General features: G+C 41.5%; 1 protein-coding gene across 16 annotated transcripts in view; it reads right to left on the minus strand.

Moving 5' to 3' along the window:
* syngap1b (synaptic Ras GTPase activating protein 1b) overlaps positions 1-16,378 on the minus strand; it is a 180,699-nt gene that overhangs the window by 66,810 nt on the left and 97,511 nt on the right. The window contains exons 1-2 of one of the 16 annotated variants that reach the window (XM_065958269.1): positions 10,741-11,868; positions 9,658-10,092 (exon numbers count right to left, since the gene is read on the minus strand). The exons of 13 other annotated variants lie outside the window; for them this stretch is intronic. The gene's annotated coding sequence lies outside the window, so the exon portion shown is untranslated. Of the gene's footprint in view, positions 1-9,657; positions 11,869-16,378 lie in introns of those variants that run through there. 2 more of the 16 variants (XM_065958268.1, XM_065958270.1) reach the window with 2 other exon arrangements.

Here is a 16,378-nt window from a genome sequence, read left to right on the forward strand (position 1 = left end):
AACAGACTTTTTATTTTCCATGACTAGTATTGATTCAAAGCTGTATTTTAGACATTTAAAATAAAGCAGGATACATGTACAAGACAAGGTCAGCCACGAAATTAATCTCCCTGTTTTGTCCACAGGTGGCGCCAAAATTAATAAAACCTGAGAGTTCCTCACAGGAACTTTAAAGATCACACATTAAACTTGTTTTCAACCAGTGTAAATAAGTCTCAGAGCTCCCCAAAACATGTCTGTGAAGTTTCTTGTTCTAAATCCACTCTGATCCTGTATTTGATCGTGCCTATAAACCCCTCTATTTCAGCCCTGCTCAGAACAGGCTGTTTCTGTGTCTGTAGCTTTAAATGTAAATGAGCTGTGTCTGACCACGCCCCCTCTCTGGAAGGGCTTGGGTGTCTCTGGCTTTCTTGCAGCATGCCCTATGCCCTTTGCTCTTGATGTGGTTATGATTAGTGAACACTGAAGGGGTAAAGTTGTCCTTCACATCCTCAATATGCTTCGTGGGGAAATTCATGGTCATAATTGTAACAATGTTTTAATACATTTCAACTTGGCCCTTTAAGTTTTTGGGACGGAGTGCATTTTTATGCCTGAAAAAATGGGATTACCCTCTTCAAAACATTTATTTGTCATCTATGTATGAATTAAATATTCAGCATTTTTTACTTATAATTATATTTCTTGCTTTGTTTGTTCTGTTTTGTTTCTGTTTCTGATTATTTTAGTTTTGCTTCCGTTATTGTCGACCAAACTTGGAGAAATCCTCCTTTAAACTCTTCCTCTCTTGACTCAGGATTTAGGATACGCTGTTTGTTGAAGTCTAAACTTGAACATTAAGTCAGCTCCTGTTCACTTGAAAGAGTATTTTCACTTTTTGCCTTTATACTATAGTACAGAGTCCACTTTCAAAAAGCCTCAAACAGGATTTGAACCCATTTTAAAGCAGTAACCCGGGTTTGGATTGCCTTTGAACATCCACCTGCATTCGTTCCACATGCTGCATTAACTGTTATTCTGTAAAAGCAGGCGCCGTGAGCACATCACATATTTTGGAAAATGATGCTCTTCAACTTGAATGGAGAGCAAAATTCCCTCCTTAAACATAATGAGCCGTACCTGCTTCTTTGTACACTTTGCTTGCACAGAGAGGGAGAGGAGTGGGCGTGAGCATGTGTATAAAATCATCTGTATGCTCAGTCTTTATATGAGGCGGTTTGAGGTGGGTGGAGTCAGAGGGGTTGAGAAAAAAAGACATCGAAAACTCTGTAGAAACGGCGCGCTCGTTGTTCCTTTTGTCAAACCCTCTGCCTCCTCGTCTAAATTAATCAAAATCCATTAAGCTTTTTCCCTTTTATTAAAGTGTTAACAAAAGGTCTGCAACGAAAAAGTCTCGATCGGTCCATTTAAATCTATTCCTCGCTCTCTTTCTGATCCCAACACAGGCTCTGTGTTCCGTTGCCATGGTTACGCCTCTTTTCTTCTTTCCCCCACTGAAGTGCCTTACATTTCAGTTTCAAATATACTTTACAACGAAACTCTGAAGGGAGACGGTGCTCGAGTATTTGTGCACACATCGGTCTGTTGTACACTATTTTGACAAACACAAACACACACACACACACACACAAGCAGAGAAAAGAAAGGTGTTAAATCAGCCGCAAACACTCTCAGTCAATCATTTTAAAGCTTCATTAGCTCTGGAGTCACTGCTGATGACTGACATGATGTGCTGACTCAAAGTGCGAAGGCATTTGTTTCCACTCGCTTGTTGCACTTCTTTTGAAATTTAATTATGTAACTTTTATTGCCAGATGATGTAAAGGCATGAAAGGCAAGACATGGAAAAAAAAAAAAAAAAGGCCTCATCATGTCACACTGGAGTTGTGATTCAGTGCGTCTGGGGTCAGGCTGCAGGTAGACGTGCTTGTCTCTTATATTTAGCAGGTTAATAAATCATCCGTGTGCAGAAATAACATTGTTCTTATTGTGACTCTCGCTGCGCTGGAATGTTACTCCGGCTTTTGGAAAGACAGCCAGCTGCATGCCAATTAAGATTTCAATCTATTATGAAGAAAAAAAAAAGGGAGAAAAGTGTCCAGCCAAATGTGGAGAAATAAACCTCACCTGTCAAATTACTGTCATAACAAAGACGGCTGAATATCCAGCTGGAATAAACATGGGATGTTTATCTCACTGCTGTTTGAAAAGTGGGCTTTATTTATTGTGCAATATTTTAACCAGGTGTACAAATTCTCTGTGACATTTAAAGCCTATGCACACTGAGTCCGTTTTTTTTGGATGCATTTTTTGGATCTGTAATCAGGAAAAAACACAACGTTACGCACAGACACCTTGCACACTGAAGACAGTTGGATGCGTATATTTTTGTATTTAATTGCGAAAATGTGAAATCAATTTTCTTCACTTTAAAAACATTTCTATCGTCCCAATAACAATAATATTGCCAACAGTTAGATAGATCTGAACTCCTCTTACTTAGAAAGTGTTTTTTTTAAATCTCATAAAAACAGACGGTAGAATATCAGAAGCTGAATCATCGAGTTCAGTAACAGAACTCATTTCCCCCGGGGGCATCAACAATTGCAAAGACATAACAGAAATTCGTTCTGTACCACGTTACAAAAATAATATTTTTTTTTTCTGTTTTGAGCTTTGACACTGTTGAACTCGTTTTCACTCGTTTGCTGTGCACAGACTGATCCTGCATTGTTTGTTGTATGAGTTACACAAACAGCGAGTGTGCATGGAGGGACTGTAACTGTATGTACAGTTTTTTTTTGGACCAATCACAGCGCTGTATATCTGAGTTTGTTTGGCTAAGTTTACAGCTACAGACTTCAGTAGGCTGCAGGATAACATAACAAATCACTCACGACCACCAGCCGGTATTTTCATGATGAAAACAGACATATGAGAGTGCACTTAATGAAGTATTCATACACTCTGTAATATCAACCCTTAAGGACCTGTTGCTTTGTGAATGTCCATGAAAATCTTGCAGAAAAACATCTTTTCAAAGACTGATTTGTCCTCCTGTTTGCACAGAGGATCTCCATGGCGCCTACACACATTCCTTAAACACAGCCTTCTTTTCACTGAGACCCCGCACACGGATTCAGCAGCAGTACATGTATTTCACACCATGCTGATTTATTATCCATCAATCTGCAGATTCCATACGGTGGTCACCGTGGGCGGCGGGATCTGATGGATCTGACTGATCAACTATGATCTGTTCACGACTACTTTTTACAACCAGCTGAAACTTTTTAACAGGAGAGGGATTCAACTGCTTCAAAGCAGACAGTTTGAATTATATTAAATTCCTGTCCACTTTTTGTCAAATTTAGGAATATCACCTAACTGTCTGCGTGATTTCTATTCTGCGCGCTTCAGCCAATTAGCAGCCAAAAGCGTTGGAGCGCTGCACTCTGACCTCTGCCTCACTTGTGAAGAAAGGAGCTTCACCATGAGAGCACTACAGATTACTCCCTCTATTTGAGACCAACTTTCCCCCAGGCTATCAATGCTCTAGATTCTGGTATCAGTTTTTTTTTATTTGGAAGTCATGGAGTCATGTTCTCGGTCTTCTTCAGACCAAAAGACCTCCCAGAGGAGTACTGGGGGCCGGGGGGGGGGGGGGAAGTATATGTTTGAATATCAAGTTTAAATATCCAGAATGTGACCAAAAAAGGAAAAAGATCCGAAGCATTCCTGTTTCTGGCTTCATATTTCATATTTAGCTAACCAACGATTAAAGATCCAGACCACTGTGGTGTTGGTTAGCGAAACACAACATGTGCAAGATTCTGGAGGAAAGTGGCTTAGCTTAGCTTAGCATAAAAATGGCCTTAAGGGCTGTGTTGCTTTATGAAAGGTAACAACTCGTTAATTGAGCCTCTTTCACACAGGAGTGTCAGACCCAGACATTTCCAAAGTTCCTTGTTCACACTTTCCCCTCACATCGAGAAGTTCTTCTTGTTGGACGAGGGGAGTAATGGGACGGCTGACGGGCAAGACATGACCCCTAATTTCTGCTGTATAAGTCTCAGTGCAAAATACTCAATGACAACAGTGTCTTCATATCTATCAATATTACAGTTATAGGACATATCCACAGTATTGATTGAAGAGTGAAAAGGAACATACTGGTGTGCAGAGTATGAGGTAGGAAGACTCCTCACTATGTGCACAAAGATTACATCGGTGAAGGAACGCTGCAGTAAACTGAAAAGGTGTTGATTTTCTTACCTACTCCTTATCTTGCAAAGAAGTCCAGTTAACGCTTAGAGGAATCTGCAACTTTCCCTTCAAACCATTCAGAATATTTCTTTTTTATAAATCAGGAGGACACAAAGGTTAAATCTTCATAAAAGATGTATTTTCATGATCTATTCCTTTGAAAACCAGTTTTTTTTGTTATTCACTTTGTTTTAAAAAATGAAACACTTTCATATTCACACAAGGCTGCATCCTTGAATCGCTTATTCGGTCAAAAAAACGGCCAACAATACAAAAATATTGAATTTACAATTTAGCAGAAAAACAAAAAGGCAACAAATCAGAGCTAAAATGCTGGAACCAGAATATATTTTAACTGTTGCTCCATAACTGATGTCCTGACTATCACAAAAGATTCACCTGCTGATTACTGCAACATTACTGGATTACATTATGTGTGCAAGCAATCCGTTCACATGTTTATGTGTGTAGCCATGTGCTAGGCAACATGTGAAATGCTGCGCTTGCTCATTGTGAATGTAAATCTGATGTCAAGCTGAAAGCTGAAGAGGGAATGTGTGGGTGGCAATCGCTTCCAGCTTAGACCCTGTGAGAGAACTGAGAGAGAGAGACAGAGTTAAAAGAGTGGGAGGGAGGGATGTAGACACACATGAGTAAGAGAGGTTGGTTAAAAAAACAGAAAAGGAACACGGTGTGTGTGTGTGTGTTTGTGTGTGTGTGTGGGGAGGTGGGTAAGTGTTCGTGTAGGTGTAGGAGGGACAGCGCGGGAGCAAGGCTGTATGGAGTGAAGACAGAACAGCAGAAAGAGAGAGCTGGAGTGAGAAATGAAAAAGAAAAAAGAGGAAGAGAGTGAAATGGAGGAAATGCATTTAGGTACCAAGAGAGGGAGGGAGAGAAAAAGGGAGAGGGGGGAGTTGTACTGAGGATGGGGGAGTTGGATGGAGAGAGGGAGGGAGGGAGCTCTCGAGCCAGAGATGGAGGCTGGAGAGGGAGTGGGTGTCTTAATAGCGCTGAAACGCTCAGGGCTTTTTGTATGTTTGCCTTTGTTATGATAGAACGCTGGTCGGCTCCCTGTTTGCTTTTGATCCATGAACTGTGACTACAAATGCAAGGCAGTCGCTCTCCTGTGTTTAAAGCACAATGCAGCCGCTGCATCTGAGACCCCCTTGTTACATAATCTTATGCATTTTAATGTAACCACCTAAAGCCCAGCAGGTGAAGGAATGAGGTTTCACTCCCTCCAGTAGCTACATGCAAAGAGAAAAGGGGGATGGCATTTTTATTTTGCAAACACTTATCTGGACACTCTCTCTCTCTGAGCTGGTAGAGCTCTGCAGAGGTTGTTCTAACCGGTCTGAAGGAGCTAAATGTGTGTGGATGTTGAGGAAAGCTGGCACAGAGTTGTGATTTTAAAGATACCGTGCAAGGTTTCAATCCTTCATAGAGCAGCAGCAGAGTCTCTGTGCAAACCCTGACCTCTCTGTCAAAGTCTATTCTGCCTTCTGAACAAAACTCTGAAATGCACTGTGTGCACACAGCTACAGTATGTTTCCATGAATGATAAATGTGATCTTTAGAGTCTGCAAGATGGCCATGTCAGGATAGAAGTGCTGAGGGGCCATATTACTTAATGTGCCGAGGTTTGCTGATGCATATGTCCAGAATGAACAAGTTCTGTTGCAGAGAGAAGATAACCTTCACCAGAATCACTTTTTAAATAACCAATAAAAATCCAGCCTTAAACCAGAGCCTTTCAGATTTACTGTGTAACCCATATGTCTGCTAAGGGGGAATGCACTATTTCTATTCTTAGCAGCCTTTAACAAGCATCATTTACCATAAGCCCCGGGCAAACGCGGGATAAACGTCAGGGCTCAACAGAGGAGGGCTGTGGTTATTCAGACATGTCGGTAAAGACAGCAGCACAGAGAGGACCGAAGGTTTTACGCAACGTTACAGGAGGAGAAGTTCAGTGGATTTAATGGATGTGGACAAAATCAGGTTATGATGACTAAGAACTGAGTTGCTGAGCTTGTAGTGGTCATGGTTTTACTTTGTTATTTTCAGTGATTGTTTGAACTTGTATCAATACACTGTAAGCACTTGGGATTTTTATACAGTTTGTTTTTTCAGCCTTGAATTATTGGTATTTATAGTCTAACTCAGGGAATTCCATTGTATGTGATTGTTTTGTTTTGTTGCAGATAAGTATGACAAAGCTCTGATTTTTCTGAGAAGGAAATGACCTCAAATACTCGAAGATCAAACCATTTGTTTGAAAGAGCTTCATTCAACATCCCATTCTATATCAGGGTGCTCAGTGTCTTATTTTACATAGACGTGTCTGTTGTCTCCAAAAAAATCATGACTCATAGCCTATCTTGGTATAACTATCAACTCATTAATACTGTTAATGCAATTCTGAAAATACTTTTTAATCAATCTCCTTAGTGTGTGCATGAAGAAATCAGCCAGTAAATGATTTTAGCATCATATACACGTGTTCAGAATTTCATTGGCTACAAGAAACATCCATTATCGGCACAAAAAAAAAGACATTCAGCAATCAGTCGACAAAACACAAAATCTTAACAATCAGGTTCGACTATGTACATCGTTGGTCAGGGTCACACCTTATTTCATAATAAGTGTGTAACAAGAGAAACAAGGATATCTTATAGAAACAGATGCTGTGTTTGGTGTAAAAGGAAAATACTCAGTCAAGCCTCTTTCTTTATCACTATTTGACTACGTTGATATTCCCTACATGCATGCTGCTTCGTCTGCACTAAGAAAGTTGGACTCGTGGCGACGGTAGCCTATTGGTTAGTTTTTGTGCCCCATGTACAGTGGTTATAGTCCCTCAAGCGGGCGACCCGGGTTCAAATCCGACCTGCGTCTCCTTTACAGCATGTCGTTCCCCTCTCTCTCTCCCTCTCTCTCCAATTTCTGACTGACATTGTATCTCCAAATAAAGGCATAAAAAACCCAAAAAATAAAGTTGGACTGGTGCCATGCCACTTAGTGATTTGTCCCTGGTTTCACTTTTTTGGAAACATTGCTGCATCTTGTATGAGAAATTTGTTCTGAACCATCTTTCTTTATACGGCCATATTATGTGAGCTGCCATCTTATTTCTGTTCACTACTGACTCCTCAAACTTTCAACAGCTGCAACCAGATTCTGTATTAAACTCCTCTGACTCACTTCGTTTTCTGTAAAAAAAATTAAAAAAAAAAAAAAAAAAAAAAAAGCCTTTTCTGCTCCCTCATCAACCCCCGACTGTAAAAACAGATGGACCACAAAAAAATTCCCAAAACCTGGTTTCTGTCATTATAGTTTGAGTGTTTATGTTTCTGAACTTTCTATAACAATGAGTATCATATGAATCTGTTCTGCTGTGGACGGAGCCGATCTGAGGGATCTTTTGATGTTTTATCAGTAAGTTCAATGTGTGTTCTTGATAGTGGAAGGGGCGGGGTCATTGGCCTATACTGCAGCCATTCGGTGGGCGGAGTTCTAAGTATTTTGGCTTCACTTCCAGGCGGCTGGTTCTCCGTCCATCTTAAAATAGAGTTTATGTAACTTCTGTTTAGTTACAATCTTGTTACTGGTTGCTGTGTGATGTTTTGTCTACTGTCTGGTCCAGGCTGCTTTGTAAGAGATATTTTGTAAATCAATAGCATAGAATTCTATGAATAAGAATCCTGATAAGTGAAGCGTAAATCAAATCAAACACACTTATGTTTTCAAGGAGAGTAAAAAACAAAACTAACAGAAGCTAGCAGCTGAGATTCGGGTCTGCTGTACGGTCACGGCTTCAGCTTGCATTCTCAGTTTCTGCATGAGGCTGTCCCTCATAAGCCTCCCGAACTTTACAGAAATGTAATACTACAAACCCTAGTGCTGCTGATGAACAGCCTACAGTGGTTTAAAAATAAATTCCTGCATGAAATAAAAGAAAAATGTACAAAATGCAAAGCAAAGCCCTGGCTGAAAAGAATCATATAAGACTATTCCAAAATAGACATAAATTCAGTGTTACATAAAGAAGTCCAATGATCTCGAGTGTGAATGTTACACAACAGCTGAAAGTGCAAAATAAACCACAGAAGTATAGTCCAATGTGCAGTGAAATAATGGAGCTATGAGTTAGTGTAGCTGAAATCTACCAATAATTACAAACACAGCGAGAAGGAAGCAGCAGCCAACAGTCAGATCCTGATACATTTTGACTGCTGATCACAAGTTTCTCTCCTCGACATGAGCAGCAGGCGCCAAGTTGGAATTTACCCAATATTCTGGACAATCCTTTGTTTTCTCAGAGATGATTCGACGGGCAAAAGTGGATTTAAATGTGAACAAATCCACAAGACACTAGTCTGCTGTTTTATTTTGAGCATTTGCACAATGCTAAATCTGTCATGGGAACGTTTTTATAGGTTGACATTTAGTTTGAAGCGGAAAATTCTCATGCTGGGTTTGGAGAAATTAGTAAGATAATGTCAGAATACGAGTTGGATTGATGGTGCTATTTCTCGGCTGTTTGCTTGCAATGTTAATGATGTGTCGTGGGCGTCTGATGTAAACTTTCCTGCAGGAACATTTTACTTTCAGGTGTCAATCAAATGTCTGCAGATCTGATTCGCCTCGGTTGGAAGTGAAGGCAGAGGAGTGTTTTCCTGCCTCTCTGCAAATATACCCCGATGCAGCTTTAATTCAAAGAAATCTTTGAAAATTTTGGATCAAGCTTGTGTTTTTCGTTGGGAGTTATTTGATTTTTTAGTGCGTAAACAATACAGTACAGTCTGATCTTATTTGCTTGGATAATACAGCGAGAGAGCAATGCTGTACTTGAAGTCTAGCTGAGCTTTAAGCTGCAGGGAAAGATTCTTCAACACTCAGAAAAAAGAAAATCAACTGAAAAGTCCAGTATTAGATGAGCAACACAGATACAGATTTATGCAAATGAGCTTTTGCTTGACTGTTACATTGCATGTGATGAAACAGCAGATGGGAGCGGTGCACTATCTGTGCTCATGAGCTTGGTGCTCAACACAAAAAATAGTGATGTCATCGCACAAGAGATGGGTGCCAATGAGGTGAAGATCATTTCACAGCGTATATCTGACTCTGAGGCTGCTTTTTGTCTTAAAGAATACATCAAATCTGATGTCGGGATTAGGTCAAATTTACACACTCACTCAGAAAAGAAAATCAGCGCTGTGCAAAGTTGCAGTTATGTTGTGTGTGCATTTATTTTACCCAACAAAATCATGCTTGTTTTCAGTGGGTTTTTTTCACTTGCATCAGAATGTGTATTGATTTAGACTCACACAAATATGGATTTGAATGGAACAAAAGTCAAAGAAGAAGATAAATATGTCCTACCTAGATCAGGTGGGGCTTGTTGTGCTTTGTGTCCAGACTTCTAGAGACAATGTCTCTGGGTTTGCAGTCTTTGTGACCCCCACAGTAAGCTGATTTCAGCTAATACCGGAGATGCATTCACTGACTTCAGCAGCCTGTATTCCACTGAGTCTCTGTTTGTGAAACTGCAGCAGCTCCGTAGTTTGTGTTACATTCCAGCGAGCATCAGCTCTTGTTCCGAATCGATACTCCAAAAGCACACAGTGATACGAACGTCTATAAATAACCGAGCGTGTTGGTGTATCTGCAAACGGCACCTGCCAACAAGTGTCATGACACACACGTGTTTGTCTGACTGTCTGACAGGCAGGTGACCGTCTTCTGGAGGGTTTATAAGGCCGTGTTCACGTTCCAGGGCAGAGAAGTATTGCTCAGATAGTCAGCGCTCAAATTAGCCTAGAAAAAAAAACAGGAATAAAGAGGACTCTGACTGAAGCAAAGCCAGGGAAATCAATTGCACCGCACAAGACCAAGGCAGCAAAACACTTCCATGTGCAAATGGATGAATGATGGCCTCAAACCAATCTCTAACCTTTAAATATTTCATAGACAAATAGGTATATGAATAAATGATAAATCACCAGCCTCCAATATCAAGGCACCTGGAAACAGGGCTCCTTCAAGCTAACTGAATTTCTCAGAGTAAGATGTCATAAAAAAAATATCTAAAGCGGTCGTATAATACATTTAAAGTACAATTCTATAGAAATATCACAGAAAACTATAAACTATATATACTACTATAAAGAATTATTATAGCTTTGTAATACTTAAGACATAAAAAGTACCATTCAGTGCAATATGGTGACCATTAACTCACTACTGAGCTCCACAGACACACTAGAAGTCGGTAAACAAAGATTACAGGATTATTATTATTATGAGGATTATTCTCAGACTATTCAACTACAAGCTAGGAAGAAAACACAACCATGACACAAAGTTAAACTGCTGTAAAGTGGCCTAGAAGTGGGAGGATGTCCTTCCAAAGGGTACAGCTCAGGTAAATTCGCGACTGCAGGCCTTTACTTGTGCTGAATTTACCTTTTCAGGTGACCCAAAAGTGCCACGTTGATAAGAGTACAGGATGACAGTTATTAAGTAGGCCACTGTTCGTTATCTCGCATCTTCAGACTAATTAGTGAGAGGTACAACGACGGAAAAAACAAACACTCACAAAGCCAGCTGAGTGTTATAATTTCACACTGAGGCACTGTTCATCCTCCCCCCGCCTCCCCCCGGCAGCAGCAGCAGCCTGCTTCTTCAGCACCGGCAGCACCGGCTCTTCCGCGGCGGGCAGTCCGGCTGAGAGCTCCTCCTCCCCGGCCTCTCCCTGTCCTCTCTCCCCGCTGCCCTCCGCCCCGACCCTGCACTCGCAATTCCGGTGACCGACGGAAGATCCGCTGAGGCCAATTTCTCTCATCTTTTAGATGGGAATGTTTCTGCAGTGCTTTCCTTAGTGGGTGTCCGCCTTGTGCATGTCAAAAATGAACTTGCCAAGGATGGATGAGTGAAAGGTAAACGCGTTTCGACTTTGGACTCAGGAGGAAACCGGCGCTTCGCTGCAATCAAAAGCTACACGCAGAGGGGAAAAGCTGCGTGATTGGATGTGCGTCCGTATGTGTGCACGTGCATGTGAGCGTGCATGTCCGCGCCATGTGTGGTGCGGTGCGCAATATCTCCGCCTCTCCGCATGTGCGCCAATGTGCGGGCGGAGAAGACGCGCTGCGCTCCCTGCTGCGCCTTCTCGTCCTGATCGGACTCCTCCGACGGGGCAGTCAGCGGGCAAGCGGGAGTAATCAAAAAAGGAAGCTTTAATTTCCAATGCAGGAGGATATGTGTGGACAAGCACCAAACGCCACAGAGCACTGTGGGAAGAGAGAGAGAGAAACGAAGTGGAGCGGCCAAGAAACAAGCCACGGCAGAAAGTAGTCTAAAAACTGCAATGCCTAAAACTGAACGCGTGCCAGCGGCTGACAGGCAGTACACGAAGGAAAAAAGAAAAGAGGCGATGACGGCAACTTAGTCCCTCGTTTCATCCCCACCAAACGGCGGTTCATCTTTAAGTAATCCGCCTGGTAAACGATGGATGGTGTAGCGTCTCCTGTCTGCTGCCTGGACGCAGATAATCCTGCACAGGTGGACAGCAGTACAGTTTGGAGAGGCAGCAGCAGTGCACTGATGCCCTGCGCTTCAATCTCTCTCTCTCTCTCTCCCTCCCTCTCTCTATTTCCAGTAGTGTGTAAGAGTGAGTGAGAGAGAAGAGGAGGAGGAGAGAGAGACGTTTAAAAGAGGTGGGGTTTGCTGGATTCCTGCTGAGACCTGGAGGGATTTTAAGCCCTGCAAGTAGCCCTCATCACTTTAACTCCTCCATCCCCTTTCTATTTACTTCTCCATCCCCCCCCCCCCCACTTTCTTTTCTCCTTCACCTTCTCCTGGCGTGCACACAGCACAGTGTGAAGTTCAGAGCCTGGGGCAACTGTATGGGAAGCATGCAAGCATGTTATTACTCGCAATGTACATCTACAATACCCCCGGTGTACCACCTGCCTGTGCATGCTGTTAAACACACACACACACACACACACACACAGCTTCACACAAATCATGACCAATCAAAATTCTGTATGATAATTTCTACATCCAAGCCGTGCACCACCCCTGCTAATTTCCCATGAGCTCGCACGCCTCTCCATTAATTTATATAAATACTGCTCAGAAATCCATATAATAACCGGCCAGCCAATACATTCAATTATGTAAATCGACCAAACGTGTAATTCCACACCTCAGTGCGGTGCGTGTCTGAGTGTATAAATGATACAAGCAGCATCGAGCACTTTTAATTTCAGCTGTGAGGACATCAGCATTGATTGAGCTTTCAGCAATAATAAGCAATCAGCACTTTCAGAGGGGTAAAGGGTATCTTAGATCAGTTTCCATGACAACTGTAAATTTGAAGCAACTTTTTTAACCATTGTTGTTTTATGGCATCTGTACAGTTGCTTTACTCACCGCACCACAGTCCCTTTATTGCTGGCGAGATATAAAGCTGGCTGAAAAATAACGAACCTCCACGCTTTTCTTTCATGCAAGACCGCTGCAGTTTCATATCAAATAAAAGATTTATATGAGGCTAAAGATGTGTGACTGCACTCCGCAGCTACTTCTTGGAGGTTTTTAAAACTGTTTTACTTGGGTTCAACCTCCACCACTTCCCCGCTCGTGCCACCTTCAAATAGCTCCCAATCATCCGAGGCTGCAGAGACAGGCTTCAGGGATTCCAACAAACATTTCAGCTACGTTACCCCCCACGGCTCTCTTTCTCTCGTCCTCTCCCGTTGTCTTTTCCTCTCCCTTCCTCCTTCGCTCACACCCTCTCTTTCCTTTTCTCTCTTTGTACCACAGCCTGTCTGTCTGCACTATAATTATTTCCATGGTTACCATTAAGGATGTGAAGCTCAGCCTGATGCTCTATGGTAGTAATCTTTTCCTCTCCTCAGCCTGTTCCCTCTGTCCTTCTGTTCTCATGCGTCGCTTCTTTTTCTTCTTCTTTTGAGTCCCTGCAGCCGTCTCTCACACACTCCTTTCTGCAGCTACACGTGCAATCTGCTTTAAAACTAAGATTTAAGGTAGACTCTTGTATCGTTACAATACCTGCACAAATTCATTCTCATGTCTGAGGATGTGCTGCAGTCAGCCTGTCCCATAGGCACTGATCTTATGATGCATCGCTCTAGTTGTCAGTATGCATGGTAGGACGATGCAAGATGCTTGCATATCAACAACTTCTTTGTCTTAGGCGGGCTACACACGTGACATTTTTTTTTAATTTTTAGCGATTATAAAAATGTGGGACACTACAGGTAACGATTTTACAGTGGCGATTCCACACAGGAGATCTTTTAGAAACTCGCATGAACAAACCTGACTTCAGAAGAAAAAAAAAAAGTATGGAAGACCGACGTCGTCAGCTGGTATGTCTTACACGAGTGATTATACAGGAACTCATGTTTATTTTTATTTATTTATTTGACCATAATCTGGCCAGGTTAATCCCACTGAGATCGGGGGCGGATTGTGCGCTCCCATAATTTCACAAGCAGTTTTTTGTTTTCAATATTCCACTTGGCTCGGGGCACATGTGTGTTCATGTTTGCTGCCATTTTTGTGAGTTTGAGTTAAAGTATGCAACATCCAGTTTGTGACGCTTTCTGGTCTGCTTTCTCTGATTGGCTATTACGGGTAGTCGGCCTGAGGCAGCCCAGTCTGGAATCATAAATATCAAACACGTTTATGACTCAAGATCGGGGAGGCTCTGACTCAATCGGGAGCAGTAAACCTATTGACACCACACACTTGAGGGTTATTTGGAGTAATAATCGTTTGCAACAAGCCTTTAATCAGGCCCCCCCCCCCCCCTCCCCCCTCCCCCCTCCCCCCTCCCTGAACGTTTACGGGGTTGGGCGCAACTAAAGCAGAAAAAATCCTCTGGTATGTAGCCAGCATTGAGCAACAAAGAGAGAATAGACGTAGCTATTATGGGCATCAAAATATGAAAATAAAATAGTTTTGTTTTTTGCTTAAACACAATGTGATTTATCAGGCAGCTGAAGTATTGCTAAGGCGTGTATGGCCATGAATCATCAGTAGAAATGATGAGTAACTCTGCTAAAATATCTGGTTCTTGGATGAAAAGTCAAAGGCTGAACACTATAAACAGAGAAACTTTCTGGGAAATGTACTTACTGCTATTTCTTTTACAGAGTAAGACGAGAAAATTGATGTCTGTTGAGTAAATAAAAAGATAAAGCCGGATGCTTCTAACAATTGGCTCGGCATAAAGGCTGGAAACAGAGGAAAACTAACTACTGATGGTTTATGACTGGCAACCTTAAAGTGATGAGTCTCCATGTAGACACTACACCCAGAGAGAAACACTTCTGCACATGAAGTCCCATAGAGCCAATACCTGAAGTTATTTCATTTAGTTTATCTAAAGAGTGTAACTTCACAGTGTGTAGACCTACTGTGGCACTAGTCCCTTTAACACTGCCAGTTCAAGATGGGGCTTTTACTTCCATAACATCTTGCAGTTGATGTAAATGTCATAGAGGTATCATGGCAAGACAAAGTTGTGTCAGAATCTGAGCCAGGACTGGAAGTAGCAACAGCTGTAAAAGGGGTGAAACGTCACTCAAAAGCTCAAGTTGGCATGGCAGAAAAAGCTCTATACTGTATGTGTGCATTTCTGAGTTCATTTGAAAACACACAGCATTAGACTGCCGTGTAACGTGTAAACCCAGACAGAAGACAGGGTCTCTGCAGACACAGTCACCACATAACATGTATGGAGGCCCATAAGTGATGACTAAGCAGCATTACTTTTGTATAAGTCAACATTTTATTTTTTAGGAAAAAGCGGCAGGCTATCTTTAACTACAATACAAAAGCACAGCTTATACTTTTCATCTGATTTGCAAACTTGACAGATTTTTTGTCTTTGCAGTGAGGCCAATGGGTACTGTAGCATAGAATAATTTGCAATGGACTAAATTACTTGTTTAAAGCAAAGTTTCTCTAATTGGCAGGTATATAGAACTGATAAAAGGACTCTAGTTGTTCCACGTTAAGTACCCTTGAGAATACAGGTGCGGCTCATAGAATTAGAAAGAGAATCTATCTGGGGTATTGTCGAGAGGAAGATGAGAGACCACCACCTAACAATGCAGACGAGCTGAAGGCCGCCATCAAAGCAACCAGGGCTTTCACAACACCTCAGCAGTGCCACAGGCTGAGTGCCTCCATGCCACGCCGCAGTCATTCAGTAATTCTTGCCAAAGGAGCCTCGACCAAGTATTGAGTGCATAAATTAACATACTTAAGGGTCGACATTTCTGTATTATACTTCTGTATTTTTTCTGATTGGGCTTATGTAATATTGTAATTTTTTTGATTTTATGAACTTTAAGTCATAATCATCAGGATTAACATATGAAAGTTTCACTTTTTGAATTAAATTACATAAAAAAAGGAACCTTTTAATGTTATTCCCATTATAAAAGCTGCACTTGTATTTATGAAAAAGCTTTAAGATGGGAATATTCAGAGGTGAAATATTTATAAGAACCTGTCTCTCCCTGGTCTGTTCAAAAGTAAGCTGTCTTTTTCTTTCTTTCTGCCTGTAGAGTCAAAGTTGCAGGGTGCTTGTTTTTTTTCTAAAGAAAATTTCACAAAATGTCAACCAGTGGAAATCATTTAAAATCCTGCTGTGGAACTAGCAGGACTTAACTCTGGGCTCTTGTCTTTTTAAATGAAAGTATAATAAGATGATTGGCTTACAAAAGAAAGTCCTTTTTTGGCATTTCTGTGTTTTCTTCCTCTCTTGTACTCATTGAATCTCTGATTCCTTCAGCACAATAACAAAAAACTCTGTTTTAAAATGAGGAGTTATTACACATATAGACAACTGTCATCATGCCGACTCATTTCAAGAAATATTTTCCATATATAACTTCCAATTGGATGAAAAAAAGACTTTCAAATACTCTTTATATCACAAGAGAAAAACATTTCTCATAATAAATACTGTAATTAGTTTAGGCATGCTCTGTCAAACACCATTAGCCAACTGCTAACATCACAGAGCTCAACTCCAGGGGAACCAGTGCTTCCATCACAG

This window comes from Labrus bergylta, chromosome 8 (genome assembly GCF_963930695.1).
Source record: "Labrus bergylta chromosome 8, fLabBer1.1, whole genome shotgun sequence".
Classification (NCBI taxonomy): domain Eukaryota; kingdom Metazoa; phylum Chordata; class Actinopteri; order Labriformes; family Labridae; genus Labrus; species Labrus bergylta.